This window comes from Stegostoma tigrinum, chromosome 29 (genome assembly GCF_030684315.1).
Source record: "Stegostoma tigrinum isolate sSteTig4 chromosome 29, sSteTig4.hap1, whole genome shotgun sequence".
Classification (NCBI taxonomy): domain Eukaryota; kingdom Metazoa; phylum Chordata; class Chondrichthyes; order Orectolobiformes; family Stegostomatidae; genus Stegostoma; species Stegostoma tigrinum.
In genome coordinates this window covers 23,644,776-23,662,926 of record NC_081382.1, presented here as the reverse complement: position 1 = coordinate 23,662,926, position 18,151 = coordinate 23,644,776, and positions in this window count along the sequence as shown.

Here is an 18,151-nt window from a genome sequence, read left to right as displayed (position 1 = left end):
CTGTGAACTTCCTTCATGATTGCCTGGGTCTCAAACACAACAGCACACAGAAAACTGATCTTGACACCTTCCTGGCCAGCAGCAGTAACATCAGCAAATCCCAATTCCAGCAAGGCCTGTCTATTTCATTCAATAGTTAATGCAGCTCAATCTCAGAATCTCGAGACCCAACATTGGACAATAACACCTGATACTTTATATTTATTTATATGGTGTATTTTACAACAGTGAAAAATTGCATTGAACACAAAATGGTTAGCTCAGTTGGCTTGCAATACAGAGGGACGCCAACATTGCAAATTCGATTACTGCACTGGCTGAATTTACCACGAAGGATTCTCATTCTCAATCTCCCCCCTTGCCTGAGCTGTGGTGACCCTCAGGTTAAACCGCCACCAGTCACGTCTCCATGATGAGAGAGCGGTCAAAGGGGTCTGGTAAGGCTTTGTTGACTAACTTTTTCATTTGTAAACAATAATAAACCTTAAGCAATAATGTAAGATGAAGAGAGCCTGTACAATTTGATGTCTCTAAAAGAATTTTTTGACAACTGTAAAAATTCCTATTTAAAACGCGATACTCTCATTCTGTTTCTGATGAGAATTTTAATTATGATTTGCGAATGAAACCAACTTTTAGTCAAACAGTCAGTCAGTCAATCATAACATGACTCTATTTTAATTTACTCTCTAATAAAAAGGTTTTAGTTTACATCTCAAAGCTTACTTTAGGCCATCTATTACAAATGATACAATGACTTGGGAGACACACAAGAGCATGCCCTTTGACCCCAGAGATGGCAGAGGCAGCAGAGTAGGTGGTGCTCAGGCTCCAGGCCTGTTCTGCTCCCTCTCTCATGTGTGACTGCATGCCTTTCCTAAAATTTTATTTTCTTCATTTAACTCCTGAATCATAAACTTACTTTTTTGTTTCTTCTTACTGTGGCTTTGGCAGCAGAGAGAGGTTGTGAGGAGCTGGTGGAGCAGCAGATCCAGTTTGATTCCTCGTGGCCGGGCACGGCTTGGAGCAACTGTTCCAGAGTCGATTCTTTTCCTCTGGTGTTTTGGTGGTGTCTCCAACAGCCGTGGAACGACATGATCGCCCAGCCCTCGGGGGTTCATTTGGACGGTCCATCGGTCCTCGGAAGTCGTGCCCCTCAAGAGTTGGGGCACGTCTCCTGCTTATGGCAATGGCTGGAGTATTGGTGGCTTTGGCAGAGGCAGTATCCTGGGTCCAGTCAGCACACATCCTTCTTGGTGCTCCGGTCTCAAATGGTTTGGTTGTAGCTTAAGGCAGGGCCCGTAGTCATTTATTTTTTAAAAAAGCGGCTGAAATAAAAATGAAATTTGCCTTAAATTATATTAAAAAAAACATAAAGTCATGGAATTAAAATGGTGCTACATTAATTATAGCGACCTCTACACCTTTTACCGAGTTTTTCATAAATACATGCAACAGTAAATTACAATACTAGACACTAACTTTCTACCTAATGCACGTGTATGAAATGCACCCCCTGGTGCTGCAGCACAAATAAACACTTCTAAAGTTTAGTTGCTGCTGGCAATCTGTCTGGCAAGAAACAAGTGGTTAGTGTTTAAATTGCAGCCCAGAAATTTCACAAGATCACATAGTCTTTAATTGGCTTCTGCGTCTTGAGCCAGTTAGACCTTGTAGTATGAAAGACGTATCAATAATGCACAGCTTTGCCATATCAATACTGTTATTTTTTGTTGCATTGTTCTTATGAATTATTGATTGATTTACCGGAAGCAATGACAAGACTGGATCACTGGTAGTAAGGATATAGATACGTTTAATCAACTTGTTCATGCATGTTATGACACACCCCTGGAGCAGGGAGTATGTGAATCTGGGATAATGGGAACTGCAGATGCTGGAGAATCCGAGATAACAAAGCGTGGATGAACACAGCAGGCCAAGCAGCATCTCAGGAGCACAAAAGCTGACGTTTCGGGCCTAGACCCTTCATCAGAGAGGGGGATGGGGAGAGGGAACTGGAATAAATAGGGAGAGAGGGGGAGGCGGACCGAAGATGGAGAGAAAAGAAGATAGGTGGAGAGGAGAGTACAGGTGGGGAGATAGGGAGGGGATAGGTCAGTCCAGGGAAGACGGACAGGTCAAGGAGGTGGGATGAGGTTAGTAGGTAGGAGATGGAGGTGCGGCTTGGGGTGGGAGGAAGGGATGGGTGAGAGGAAGAACAGGTTAGGGAAGCAGAGACAGACTGGGCTGGTTTTGGGATGCAGTCGGGGGAGGGTCGAGCTGGGCTGGTTTCGTGATACAGTGGGGGGAGGGGAAGAGCTGGGCTGGTTGTGTGATGCAGTGGGGGGAGGGGAGGAACTGGGCTGGTTTTGGGATGCAGTAGGGGAAGGGGAGATTTTGAAGCTTGTGAAGTCCACATTGATACCATTGGGCTGCAGGGTTCTCAAGCAGAATATGAGTTGCTGTTCCTGCAACCTTCGGGTGGCATCATTGTGGCACTGCAGGAGGCCCATGATGGACATATCATCTAGAGAATGGGAGGGGGAGTGGAAATGGTTTGCGACCGGGAGGTGCAGTTGTTTGTTGCGAACCGAGCGGAGGTGTTCTGCAAAGCGGACCCCAAGCCTCCGCTTGGTTTCCCCAATGTAGAGGAAGCCACACCAGGTGCAATGGATACAATATACCACTTTGGCAGATGTGCAGATGAACATCTGTTTGATATGGAAGGTCATCCTGGGGCCTGGGATAGGGGTGAGGGAGGTGGTGTGGGGGCAAGTGTAGCATTTCCTGCAGTTGCAGTGGAAGGTGCCGGGTGTGGTGGGGTTGCAGGGGAGTGTGGAGCGGACAAGGGAGTCGGTCTCTCCGGAAAGCAGACAAGGGTGGGGATGGAAAAATGGCTTGGGTGGTGGGGTCGGATTGTAGATGGCGGAAGTGTCAGAGGATGATACATTGTATCCGGAGGTTGGTGGGGTGGTATATGAGGACGAGGGGAATCCTCTGGGAGCGGTTGTGGCGGGGGCGGGGTGTGAGGGATTGTGTTGCAGGAAATGTGGGAGACGCGGTCAAGGGCGTTCTCGACCACTGTGGGGGGAACGTTGCGGTCCTGGAAGAACGTGGACATCTGGGATGTGCGGGAGTGGAATGCCTCACCCTGGGATCAGATGCGGCGGAGGCGGAGGAATTGAGAATAGGAGATGGAATTTTTGCAGGAGGGTGGGTGGGAGGAGGTGTATTCTAGGTAGCTGTGGGAGTCAGTGGGCTTGAAATGGACATCAGTTTCTAGCTGGTTACCTGAGATGGAGACTGAGAGGTCCAGGAAGGTGAGGGATGTGTTGGAGATGGCCCAGGTGAACTTGAGGTTGGGGTGGAAGGTGTTGGTAAAGTGGATGAACTGTTCAAGCACCTCTGGGGAGCAAGAAGCGGCGCCGATACAGTCATCAATGTAACGGAGGAAGAGGTGGGGTTTGGGGCCTGTGTAGATGTGGAAGAGGGACTGTTCCACGTAACCTACAAAGAGGCAGGCATAGCTTGGGCCCATGCGGGTAGCCATGGCCACCCCCTTTGTCTGTCGGAAGTGGGAGGAATCGAAAGAGAAGTTGTTGAGGGTGAGGACGAGTTCGGCTAGGCGGATGAAGGTGTCGGTTGAGGGGATTGGTCGGGCCTGCGGTACAGGAGACAAGGGTGGCGCAGTGGTAGTATGGCGCACTGACCTCTACATCGCCAAGGCCAAACACCAACTCTCCGACACCTCCTCCTACCGCCCCCTTGATCATGACCCCAACCCCGAGCACCAAACCATCATCTCCAACACCATCCATGACCTCATCCCCTGAGGGGACCTCCCATCCACAGCCTCCAACCTCATTGTTCCCCAACCCCGCACGGCCCATTTCTATCTCCTTCCCAAAATCCACAAACCTGCCTACCCTGGTCGGCCCATTGTCTCAGCCTGTTCCTGCCCCACCGAACTCATCTCCACCTATCTGGATTCCATTTTCTCCGCTTTGATCCAGGAACTCCCCACATATGTCCATGACACCACCCACGCCCTCCACCTCCTCCAGGACTTCCAATTCCCCAGCCCCCAACACCTCATTTTTACCATGGACGTGCAGTCCCTATACACCTGTATTCCTCATGTAGATGGCCTCAAGGCCCTCCGCTTCTTCCTGTCCCGCAGGCCCGACCAATCCCCCCTCCACCGACACCCTCATCCGCCTAGCTGAACTCGTCCTCACCCTCAACAACTTCTCTTTCGATTCCTCCCACTTCCTACAGACAAAGGGGGTGGCCATGGCTACCTGCATGGGCCCAAGCTATGCCTGCCTCTTTGTAGGTTACGTGGAACAGTCCCTCTTCCACATCTACACAGGCCCCAAACCCCACCTCTTCCTCCGTTACATTGATGACTGTATCGGCGCCGCCTCTTGCTCCCCAGAGGAGCTTGAACAGTTCATCCACTTTACCAACATCTTCCACCCCAACATCAAGTTCACCTAGGCCATCTCCAACACATCCCTCACCTTCCTGGACCTCTCAGTCTCCATCTCAGGTAACCAGCTAGAAACTGATGTCCATTTCAAGCCCACTGACTCCCACAGCTACCTAGAATACACCTACTCCCACCCACACTCCTGCAAAAATTCCAACCCCTATTCCCAATTCCTCCGCCTCCGCCGCATTTGCTCCCAGGATGAGGTTTTCCACTCCCGCACATCCCAGATGTCCACGTTCTTCCAGGACCGCAACTTTCCCCCTGCAGTAGTCGAGAACGCCCTTGACTGCGTCTCCCCGCATTTCCCGCAACACATCCCTCTCACCCCGCCCCCGCCACAACCGCCCCCAGAGGATCCCCCTCGTCCTCACATACCACCCCACCAACCTCCGGATACAACGTATCATCCTCTGACAATTCTGCCATCTACAATCCGACCCCACCACCCAAGCCATTTTTCCATCCCCACCCTTGTCTGCTTTCCGGAGAGACCACTCTCTCCGTGACTCCCTTGTCCGCTCCACACTCCCCTCCAACCTCACCACACCTGGCACCTTCCTCTGCAACCGCAGGAAGTGCTACACTTGCCCCCACACCTCCTCCCTCACCCCTATCCCAGGCCCCAGGATGACCTTCCGTATCAAACAGACATTCACCTGCACATCTGCCAAAGTGGTATATTGTATCCATTGTACCCGGTGTGGCTTCCTCTACATTGGGGAAACCAAGCGGAGGCGTGGGGATGGCTTTGCAAAACACCTCTGCTCAGTTCGCAACAAACAACTGCACCTCCCAGTCTCAAACCATTTCAGCTCTCCCTCCCATTCCTCAGGTGACATGTCCATCCTGGGCCTCCTGCAGTGCCACAATGATGCCACCCGAAAGTTGCAGAAACAGCAACTCATATTCCGCCTGGGAACTCTGCAGCCCAATGGTATCAATGTGGACTTCACAAGCTTCAAAATCTCCCCTTCCTCCAACGCATCCCAAAAACAGTCCAGCTTGTCCCCTCCCCCCACTGCACCACACAACCAGCCCAGCTCTTCCCCTCCACCCACTGCATCCCAAAACCAGCCCAGCCTGTCTCTGCCTCCCTAACCTGTTCTTCCTCTCACCCATCCCTTCCTCCCACCTCAAGCCACACCTCCATTTCCTACCTACCACCTCATCCCGCCTGCTTGACCTGTCCATCGTCCCTGGACTGACCTATTCCCTCCCTACCTCCCCACCTATACTCTCCTCTCTACCTGCCTTCTTTTCTCTCCGTCTTCGGTCCACCTCCCCCCCTCTCCCTATTTATTCCAGTTCCCTCTCCCCATCCCCCTCTCTGATGAAGGGTCTCGGCCCCGAAATGTCAGCTTTTGTGCTCCTGAGATGCTGCTTGGCCTGCTGTGTTCATCCAGCGTCACACTTTATTATCTAGTATGTGAATGTGGAATCTTCTGTCCCAGAGGCAGTGATACTACTACTGTGCCACAAGAACCCGCAATAGTCAGGCTGTTATTCTGCAGGGACTTTTGATGAGTCACAAGCAGTTTGTATTCATAAGCAGTGTGACAGTAGCCTGCAGTATTGTTTGCTTTGGATTTCATTCAACTGTTTTTAAGTCCTGACCACTAGAAATTATGATCTTGATCAAATGTAATGCGTTCATTACATTATAAACACTGTCTTTTGTGAATTATTTGATAATGAATTAGAAGGATGTGTCCATTTCTTCTACTTTGCATTCTTAAGTTTTCCACTTTGTATTTAATAAGTAGATCAATCTCAATTCTAGGCATTTTCAATTTGAAACTGCAATCACAAAAGACCAGACTTTCCCTTCTGTGTTTGGGCATAAGCAAGTACCTGTGCTGAATCACAGAGGTGCATTGAACGGAAAATTTATGTTTACATTTAAATGCAAAAAAAAGGCCAAAATGATCAAGAAATAGCTGTTCTTGCAGACTTAGATCAGTTACAACATTTGGACAGGTACACGAGTAGAAAGTGTTAGCAGGGATATGGGCCAAACGCAGATAAATGGGGGTTGTTTAGTTTGAGAAACTTGGCGTGCAAGGAGAAATTGGACCGAAGGGTCTGTTTCCATGCTGTATGACTCTGTGACCTAGTAAGAGAGCAGTTCCTTGCAGAGCTGTCTCTCTCTGTCTCTCTCTCAAATAGGATTTCAAATTCCAAAAGGAAAGAAAAACCAACAGAATATTGCAAACAGGGTTCAACTGAGTTCTTTTCCCAACCTCAGTTAGACCTAATATCTCACAGGAGTAGCATTACTCAGTCAATATACAATGCACATCAGTCAACATAATATAATCTGGAAGGAACCACTTAGTTTGTATTGTATCACAAAATCACAGAATTCCTATAGTTTGAGAGCAGGCCATTTCGCCCATCCATCCTGCACTGACCATCTAACCAGCATCCCACCCAGACACCCAGCGTCACCCCACGTCTATCATGGCTAATCCATCTAACTACACATCCCTGGACACAATGGACAATTTAGCACAGCCAATCCACCTAACCTGCACATCTTCAGACGGTGGGAGGAAACCCATGCAGACACGGGGAGGATACGTGAACTCCACGCAAACAGTCACCTGAGGATGGAATCGAACCTAGGTCCCTGGCACTGTGAGGCAGCAGTGCTAACCACTGAGACACTATGGTGTAGCATTTGTACAAATTAAAATATAATATCTTGTAGTACCTTCACATTCTTCTAATTCAACACAATATCAGCATTAGAAATGGTAAAAGAATACTTGCGTTTATTGAGAGAGAAATCTACCATCTGCTGATTTTAAATGCAGCAGGATGAATATTCAATCAAACAGACGTGAAAAACAATGGCCAATGACTGATATCAAGCAAGGCAATTTCATCCTTAACTAGTCTCCAATAATACATGTGTTCTTAGTATTGTGTTTAACGTTACAAATGAGGAACAGAGAATCATTCTCCAGGCTAGCTAGCTGTGAGGTATAATGGTAAAAGTCTGTCACAGTGTCTCACTGAGGATTTCATGGTATCGTAGACAGAATGACTGCAGCTTATATATGCCACATACAAGCAGCTATCTTTCAGATCTCTCAAACAATTCCCACAACACACTATCTAATGCCAAACAAAGTGTTGGTTAGTACTGCAATTTATCTTAGGATAAATCTAATTCTCCCCCTAAAATAACAGCTCACATCAAATATCGCTCAGAGAAACAGGATCAAACTTCACTGAGAACACTTGAAACCCTACTCACTGATTGTCAGTGTTGGGAATGCATGTAATGAACCCACAGCCTGCATGCCTGCCACTTCTGTGAAAGTGTCGACATCCAGATATGGTACATGGTCCTTTAAAATCCTGTAGAACAGGCAAGGTTATAGTCATTTGTCATTTCTGGGACACTTCACAAATAACAGTTCCTCTGTGCAAAAAGGCTTCTCAGCAATGACTGACCACTAACCCCTGAATGCACTGATTGCTTCAATTCAGACAGCTGAATAAAAACGTACCTGCAAGGTCTGGCTTGCAAGCTCACACAAGGCGCTGATCCCATCATCATACAGTTGGCAGTCCAGGTTGCAAAGCTTGTTCACACAATTATCAATGTTAATTTCACAAGTGGAACTTGTGAACCCATACAAATATTGGCAGGTAAGCCCATTGATGCCAGACCTCTCGGTACACTTTACACTATTTGACACCAATAAGCTAAGCATTAAATTGACAACAACTTCACAGTAAAACCCTTGCCAGCTTGGCACACAGTCATATGTAGGCTCCATATGTGTTACAATGGGTAGCACCATTCAGATAGGGTTGTTTTGAATTCATTCATCAAAGTCAAATAGAAAATACAGTTTCAATTTACTTAAGTTCTGTTGCAATTTTTAAGTTTCATTTTCTTGACTTGCTATGGTGGTACTGAGAAAAGGATGTATCTAAAATTTATGTCTGTGTATTTGCAACACTATGAAAGAAGTCTGTCACAGAGCAGTTACATTGCTGTTGACATCTGCAGGATGTTATGGGGTTTGGATTGTCCCATCTGCCTTGTGCAAAAGGGGAACTCGGACAGTGTGCTGGCAGGAATATGTCTGGCATCAAGTTGAGTTCCAATCAAAGCAAGGAATGGTAAATTTCAGAAGTAAAGTGGTTTGTGGTAAATACCTGAATTTCTGTTTTACTTCACCATTGACTCCTGATCATTAACTGAGAATGGGAGTTGGTAGAGCATCTACTCCAATGTCACTGTCGAGGGTTGAATCGGTTTCAGATTTATGGCCGTATTTGAATGTTTCTGGCACACTGTGTGCCAAATGGGTAGTGCACTGCTGGATTTTGATGGTCGTCAATGTTCCACACAGAGGCAGGTCTGCACTTCAGCCCTGTTCGGAGATCAGAGTGGAGCATGAGAAAGAGCTGGTCAATCTGTGGAGTAGGTTGCTTAGTCTTGACTGAGCAATTTCCAGTGGTGCCCTTAAGAAAGGCCTGTTAGGTGACTAAATGACTGTTACAGCCAGGTCTAGCTTATCTGTCAGATGTTGCACTAATATGTGTTAACACTGCAGTTGGCGGAAGACAGTAACTTGTATATTGAACAAGATCTTGTATGTGTTGGGAGGGAGTGATGCATGTCCATTTAAAGACCTGCCTGAAGAATTGAATTAATGGGATAAATAAGTTGAAGCTGCCAACCAGAATTTCTCACCCATTTTTCATACAAGGAACAGAACACTTTAGTACCTTGCACCAACTTGCCTTAAATCCCTACTTTTTTAATCAGGGTGACAGGTTAGTTACTGGATCATCAAAAACAAGTGACTTACTTAATTATTCTTTCATGTTTTGAGTCTGAAGTGAATGAGGACAGCTAAAACTAGTGTCCTTTAAAGATGTACCCCATTTACAATAGTGATCAGAAATAATGGGAACTGCAGATGCTGGAGAATCCAAGATAACAAAGTGTGGAGCTGGATGAACACAGCAGGCCAAGCAGCATCTCAGGAGCTCAAAAGCTGACGTTTCGGGGTCACTATGAATTCTTGTTACTATATAATTACTCTTGTTATAATATAAACACCATATAATTTTCAATCAATTTAACTAGGACCATGAACTCAAAAATCAAACACTGAAAAAGATTTGAAACTGGTGCCTTGAGGTTAGGTTTCTTTTCTCCTGTCTTACCATATAATCACGGGGTATAGTGACTATAACTTGACGCTGTCTGCTGCTTGATGTAAAGGTATATGGAAAAGCAATCAAATGAAATTCACGTCAGGTCAGTGTAATTGAAACCGGAGTATTGTAAATGGGGATAACAAAGTATGTAGCGAGTTTTGAGAAGATTTGTAGCTCAGGTTGAGTTTCTGGATGTGAGTTTGCTTGCTGAGCTGGAAAGTTAGTTTTCAGACGTTTCGTCACCATTCTAGGTAACACAATCAGTGAGCCTCCGACGAAGCGCTGGTGTTATGTCCCGCTTTCTATTTAAACCTAAACAGATAAATAGAAAGCGGGACATAACACCAGCGCTTCGTCGGAGGCTCACTGATGTTGTTACCTAGAATGGTGATGAAACGTCTGAAAACTAACCTTCCAGCTCAGCGAGCAAACTCACATCCAGAAGTGTGTAGCTGGGTGAACACAGCAGGCCAAGCAGCATCTCAGGAGCACAAAAGCTGACGTTTCGGGCCGAGACCCTTCATCACCCTCTGATTGCAGGTCAACATCTAACTGTGTAGGAACTTGCAGTGATCTAGTGCTAGTTGGAGGCTATAAGAGCACTGACAGAAACAGTGTAGATGTTTCCATCACCAATCCTTTCTATCAAGCAAAGTGAAGCTAAGCAAAATACAAAAAGGGATGTAACACCTTATCTGTTTACCTTCTGTGTGTCAAATACCAGGACAATTTGCTCTGTGCACCACTAGAAAATGGTGAAACTGTAAACATGTTTAAAAAGACCGTGTCTATACCTTTCCTGCTAGTCACTACACAGAGAAAATCTTGGTGCAGATTTGCTTTCAAAGTAAACATCAAAATTAAAGTTATTCCGCAGTTGTGCTGTTTCAGGATTGGAATATCACCAATACCTACGGTTAAAACTGAATTAACTTCACTAGTGCCTATAGGACTAAAAGTTCAATTGTTGATCATATAGTGCAATAGCTATTGTTACCACAGGAATGTGGCTGGGTTTATTTGGCACACTGGCATTAGCTGAAGGATCAGTACAACATTAAAGACACTAACAGCCATTTACATATGTCAACTAATGCCTTCCAAATACATGACAACAGCAACCTGTATTTCAGAGGAGAGCGTGGTTGGATGGGAGTGAGATAAGAAGGGGATTCAGAAGCTGTGGGTCAGGCTATGAAGGCACACCACCAATACTGGAGTGATTGGAATCAAGGATATTCAAGAGGCTAAAATTAGATCAGTGTACATAGCTCAGAGTGCTGTAGGGCCTTTTAGAAACAGAAATTAGAAGCAGGAGTAGGTCATTTGGCCCATTGAGTCTGTTCTAACATTCAACATGATCATAGTTGATTCCCCACCTCAACACTACATTCCCTCCGTACCCCTTGATACCTTTAATATTTAAAAAAATTATCTACCTCTTTCTTGAATATACCCAGTGATCCGGCCTCCACAGCTTTTTTATGGTAATGAAATTCACAGATTGACCACCCTCAGACAAGAAATGTTTCCTCGTCTCAGTTCTAAAATAGCCTATCCCGTATGCTGAGACTATAACCACTGTTACTAGACTTTCCAAGGAATGGGAAATATAGCCAATACATCTGGTCAATCCCGATATAGAGGAGACCACATAGGGAAAACCAAGCAGAAGCTTGGAGACCGCTTTGTGGAATACCTACGCTCGGTTCATGACAAACGACTGCACTTCCCAGTCACGAACCACTTCAACTATCCCTTCCACTCCTTGGACGACATTTCCATCCTGGGCCTCCTGCAGTGCCACAACGATGCTACCGAAGGTTGCAGGAACAGCACCTCATATTCTACTTGGGAATCCTGCAGCCCAATGGTCTCAATGTGGACTTCACAAGCTTCAAAATCTCCCCACCCCCCCGACCTTATCCCAAAACCAACCCAGCTCGTCCCCGCCTCCTTGGCCTGTCCGTATTGTCTCCCACCTATCCACTCCTCTCACCTCACTGACCAACCCCCACCCCCACTTCTTACCTATCAGTCTCATCCTTGCCTCTTTGACCTTTCTGTCTTCACTTGACTGAGCAACCCCCATCCTACCTCCCCACCTACACTCACCATTACTGGCTCCATCCCATGTCCTTGACCGTCTGTCTCCTCTCCACCAATCTTCTCCTTTATCCATCTTCTATATGCCTCCCCCTCTCTCCCTATTTATTTCAGAGCCTCCTTCCCCTCCCCCTTTTCTGAAGAAGGGTCCAGATCCGAAATGTCAGCTTTCCTGATCCCCTGATGCCGCTTGGCCTGCTGTGTTCATCCAGCTCTACACCTTGTTATCCCTATTCCTCACAACCCTGCCTTGTTTCGTGCAGTCAGTAAATATTGCATCTGGTTCCCTGATCCGAGTCCTTCATTATGTCATGAATAGTTGTGGCCCAGGCACTAATACCTGCAGTACACCACTAGCCACTGCCTGTCTCCCAGGAAAAGACTCATTGATTCCCACTCTGTTTCCAGTAATAACGGCAGTGACGCCAAAGATGAGGATTTTATGATGATTTCATTTATTTATTACCAGTTACCGGCTTTCATTGTATTGTTCTTCTGACAAGCTAACTTTAAATTCAAAAAATGCTGCATAATATACAAAACCAAACTGAATGGACATTATACACTTTTCTCAACTTTACCTCCCATTGACCAAAACTACACGAAACACCTTCATACAGACTGGCCTTTCAGATGTCTCATTTCTCTGGCTGTGCATCTGAATTACAGCCCATTTCAGTTTCTGTTAATACCTCATTAGATTCTGCTCCACTTTGAGCTTTTTTAAAATCACTAATAAATTAATGCTGAGTTCAGAACGACAAAATGCAATAGGCTGTAATGTTCAATGAATAAGAATGTAATGGATGTAAAAATGCCAAATTGTTCTACAAAGGGAAAGGAGATGTAGCTGTGTCTGCGTACTATTCCCTTAATGCTTAACACAAGCCTTTGAAATGAGCCCCACTAAGATTTTAATACAGATGTATATCAATCATTGTAAATCAGAACCTTCCAACCCAGGTCACGCTAGCAGCAGAAACATATGACCAGAGGTGATTCGTTGATGAAAGTGTGCAATATCTCACTTGCATAGATGAGCTGTGCAGGACATTTTCATGTGTAAAATCTTGCCCTGGACGTTTGTGAACATAACATTACTCAGGATGCTTGCCTCAACACTTTGACTTCAAAATGGGAAATGTCAGCCTTCATTTCAGTATATTCTTTCTGAATACTCCAGTCAAGCCTTTTAAATGCCTAATTGGATCGAAGGCACAATATCAAGCTCTTGCAACTTCTCCTTTGAGGAAAAACTGAAAGGGATGGTTTTTGATTGTGGTTAATTGGCTGCAGTTTGTTTTTTTTCTCCCACTCAGTTGTCTCCAGTGATTGTTGAGCTGGGACTTTAGCAGATTCATCAAGAGTAGACCACCTTGAGTAAGTTTCATTGCTCACAATGCGGCTACATGGTAGGATGTGCTGCAGGCTTCATCAATCAAATCGAACACTTCAACCATTGTGGAAACCTGCATAGCATTCGAGCTGTCAATATTTGTAATACAGCATCATAGCAACCTGCATGTCATTTTAACTACATCACATTGTATTCAGGTTGGCTGTTTAATATTGGTCTAAGGCTTTAGTAATAGAAATTCCAGCCTCGAATAGGTCCTGACAACTCATATCTATTCTGTGAACATCTTAATGATGTCAGGTATTAACTGGAACTCCCTGTATTAATACCTTTTGGAAATAGTGTCTGATGATCACAAGTAACCAAGCAACAGTGGAAACCACTACTAATCCTGGACCAGAAACCTAATCCAATCAACTGAAGATTTGCCATCTGCAACAAAATAACTCGTGGACTTTTTTTTAAACTGTGATTTTTAGATCACAAATAAATGGCTGACCTTCAGTCAGCTTTACCAGAATGCGAGAAAAGGCAATTTCTTACTGGCATGCACAAAACTTTGAAGTGAGTAAAGTTCTGAATTTGAAAGATTTTCTCATCACCAGGTAATTCATTTGGCCCAGAAAGTCCATACCACCACTCCATAGAGCTTTCCTTCCAGACCCATCCCCCTACCCTTTCCCTGTAACCCTAAATTTTCCCACGTCTATTCCATCCAATTTACACACCACTAGACACTTCAGGCTATTTAGCATGGCCAATCCACCCAGCCTGTACATCTTTGGACTGGGGAAAGGAAACCGGAGAACCCAAAGGAAACTCACGCAGACACAGGGAGAATGTGCAAACTCTACACAGCTAGTAGCCAGAGGTTGGAATCAAACTCAATGCTATGAGCCTGCTGTGCTAACCACTGAACCATCTGCTAAACAAAATCTCAGACTTCAGAACCACCAGAATAACCTCTTAAGAAAAATGACTGATCTTCTAGTTTTTAATGTGAGAATGTGAGAAATTGACAAAATCAAATCATAGGTTTGGGAAAAGGTAACAAGTTAAATCAATTTTAAATATAATTGTAAAGACCTTAATGTTAAAAATGCCTTTGTTTAAATTTCTGTGTCTGACTCTGCATAAACATGGAAGGTGTGTTTATCAGCTTTCTCAATCTGAGCTCATGTATTAGTCATAGGATTATTTTGTCCTTGACAGTATTAGATAATTACAGCCTCTCTGTGGAACACTGTTCAGATTTATCCAGCAAATAAGCTTCATCCCTAAGTCATGCTAATGCTGAACTTTGTCGCAAGAAACCTGGATTATTTCAGGCTTCAAGTCTAGAGTAAAAGACTAGAGAAGAAAGATAGTCAACAACGGGAAAAAAAATGCTCTTAACAATAATGTAACAGAGAAACAGATCCAGATCCAAGCGACAAGTTTAATTTTCATCAGAGATAGCAAGAACTGCAGATGCTAGAGTCAGAGATAACACAGCGCGGAGCTGGCGGAACACAGCAGGCCAGGCAGCATCAGAGGAGCAGGAAAGCTGACATTTCGGGTCAGGACCCCTCTTCAGATTTTAATGTTAATTTTCTGAAACTAAAGTGCCTCTTCAGGATTATTAAATTTCAGGATGTTGCAGCTAGAGTCCAAACGGATACAGTTCACAAGCGTAGAGTTGGACTGCATAATGAGAAAGTAAATGGTACTTAAAATGCATAGTAATTGGAGATAATTGCTGGGAACAGTGGGTATGGTTTTATCCATATTCTTTGGAAATTTACAGTTAGGAAGTAGAAGCGCAGCTTCCTGGTGCCGCACGCCCTCTCCTGGTTAAACATATTATGGCAAGTTTTAGCTCAATTTCTCCCCAAATCAAGTGTTTGGCCAACATCCCTGAAACAATGATCATTGGAAATTTATACGAATGGGCATGTTAACAACATTTCCTTCTTAATCCCACTTACCAAATTAGTGTATTTGTTTAATTTTATATCATGGTGGTAGGCCCGAAACGTCAGCTTTTGTGCTCCTGAGATGCTGCTTGGCCTGCTGTGTTCATCCAGCCTCACATTTTATTATCTTGGAATCTCCAGCATCTGCAGTTCCCATTATCCCAGAACATTTTGTATTTGTCCAATTGACGCAAATTCTTTAGCTAGCACGATTAGAATGCATTCAGTTAAAAATTTAACTTTTATTTTGAGTGAATAGATGTGTTGAATAAATAAAATTTAATGCACTGCATTAGATGCAAATTTGTTAATTGGCTCTATTTTTACACCACTTTTTGTTAACTTTTTAAATGATTGGTTTCTATCTGACTTTAATTGTTTGGTTGAATAGGTTATACACAGCTACTCAGCAGAACAAGCTACTGAGAATGTTTTGTGATAATAGACAATAGACAATAGGTGCTGGAGTAGGCCATTTGTCCCTTCGAGCCAGCACCACCATTCATTATGATCATGGCTGATCATCCACAATCAGTATCCTGTTCCTGCCTTATCCCCATAACGCTTGATTCCACTATCTTTAAGAGCTCTATCCATCTCTTTCTTGAAAGTATCCAGAGATTTGGCCTTCACTGCCTTCTGGAGCAGAGCATTCCATATATCCACCACTCTCTGGGGAAGAGGTTTTTCCTCAAATCTGTTCCAAATGGCCTACCCCTTATTTTTAAACTGCGTCCTCTGGTTCTGCACTCGCCCATCAGCGGAAACATGCTTCCTGCCTCCAGAGTGTCCAATCCCTTAATAATCTTATACATCTCAATCAGATCCCCACTCATCCTTCTAAACTCAAATGTATACAAGCCCAGTCGCTCCAATCTTTCGACATATGATAGTCCCGCCATTCTGGGAATTGACCTCGTGAACCTACACTGCACTCCCTCAATAGCAAGAATGTCCTTCCTCAAATTTGGAGACCAAAACTGCACACAATACTCCAGGTGCGGTCTCACGACGGCCCTGTACAGCTGCAGAAGGACCTCTTTGCTCCTATACTCAATTCCTCTTGTTATGAAGGCCAGCATGCTATTAGCTTTCTTCACTGCCTGCTGTACCTGCATGCTCGCTTTCATTGACTGATGTACAAGAACACCTAGATCTCGTTGTACTTCCCCTTTATCTATCTTGACTCCATTGAGATAGTAATCTGCCTTCCTGGTCTTGCCATTAACAAAGTGGATAACCACACATTTATCCACATTAAACTGCATCTGCCATGTATCCATCCACTCACCTAGCCTGTCCAAGTCACCCTGTATTCTCATAACATCCTCCTCACATTTCACCCTGCCACCCAGCTTTGTGTCATCAGCAAATTTGCTAATATTACTTTTAATGCCTTCGTCTATATCATTAATGTATATTGTAAACAGCTGCGGTCCCAGCACCGAACCTTGTGGTACCCCACTGGTCACCGCCTGCCATAAAGTGGAAATCTGTGGTATAAATTGGATTCTGATAACTTGTAGTTTTGTTTTGGGGTGGGTAAAACAAAATTCTATATATGTGTCCCTACAAATAACCACATTGGTGAAGAAAAACCATTCTTTACATTTTAATGTCTGTAACAAAGACACCAAATAGCTTAACTGCTCATGACTTAGCTCCAGATTTACTCAGTGGTACAATGATTAAATCAAAATATTCAAAAAACCTGAATAAAGGAGGGCAGGTACTGCAGTGTGTGACAACACCAGATTAGATTACAGATGAGGGGAGAGACAGAATACACTGTTGAGTGGCTCCAAGGGTCAACAGGAGAGCTAGGTTTCTGTGAAACTAACACCACTAAAATCGAACCAGCACTTCTTAAAATCTATTGCAGCTGGAGAAGAAGCTGGAACTGAGTAAAGATTATGGCACACTGTGACAGAGAGCTGCCCTGGACAGCTTGGCAAAAGAGTGGTGAGGAAGACAGATGTGTTCTATCTGTAAGGGGCCTGTTTTCCTTCAATGCAAATTTTGCAAAGGCTGTGGGATGAGATTGCCATGGCTCTGTCCCAGGAGCCCTGAGGACTAGACCTAATGCTGCAGAAATATTCTGTGACCTAACAGAAGAGGTCAAAGCCAGTGGTTGTATTCTCAGGCTGCATGATTAACCTCAAAGTTCAATACACCCATTTACCTCCCCATTAACAATCTTCATTTGTCACTACTCATGCCTAGTATTCACAGCTTCACCACACTTTCTGACTTTAGTATTGCTGGAAACTTCATAGCTATATCTCATACCCTGCACACCTTCCCATGTCAAACGCAGCGCCCGAACAGATTACACAACTTGCGCTGAAACAATATTCTGGCTGACAGGAATCTGAACATCATAGGGGTAGCATTAACTAACCTGCAGGTGGCAGCACAGCCATGTGTCATTATTCCCACAGAGATAAAAGGGGTTGCTATCATTGGAGGGGTTGTCACCAGCAATAAGGCTGCAAGCTTTGAAGAAGGCTGTATCCTCCTACCTACTCCTCCTTCTCTTGTCCCACATCCTGCTCCCATCACAATCTCTCCTGATTTACAAGCTGCAAGTGTGTAAACAGGCAGTCTTGTCTACACTACAGCTGTCCCTGTTGTACCGTTCTTCTTTCAAATACTTGGTCAGGTAGTGCAGACAAAGCCAGAACTGGAGGAAGAGGAATGCCATGATGAAGATACCATTACTGTCTGTCACACATGCAGCCAAGAGCACAGTTACTGTATGTAGCTTCCAGGGCAGCTTAGAGACAAAAGCTGCAAGAAAAGAGACAGGAGGAGGTATCCTAGATAATAAAATGTGAGGCTGGATGGACACAGCAGGCCGAGCAGCATCTCAGGAGCACAAAAGCTGATGTTTCGGGCCTAGACCCTTCATGCTCTCTGATGAAGGGTCTAGGCCCGAAACGTCAGCTTTTGTGCTCCTGAGATGCTGCTTGGCCTGCTGTGTTCATCCAGCCTCACATTTTATTATCTTGGAATTCTCCAGCATCTGCAGTTCCCATTATCTCA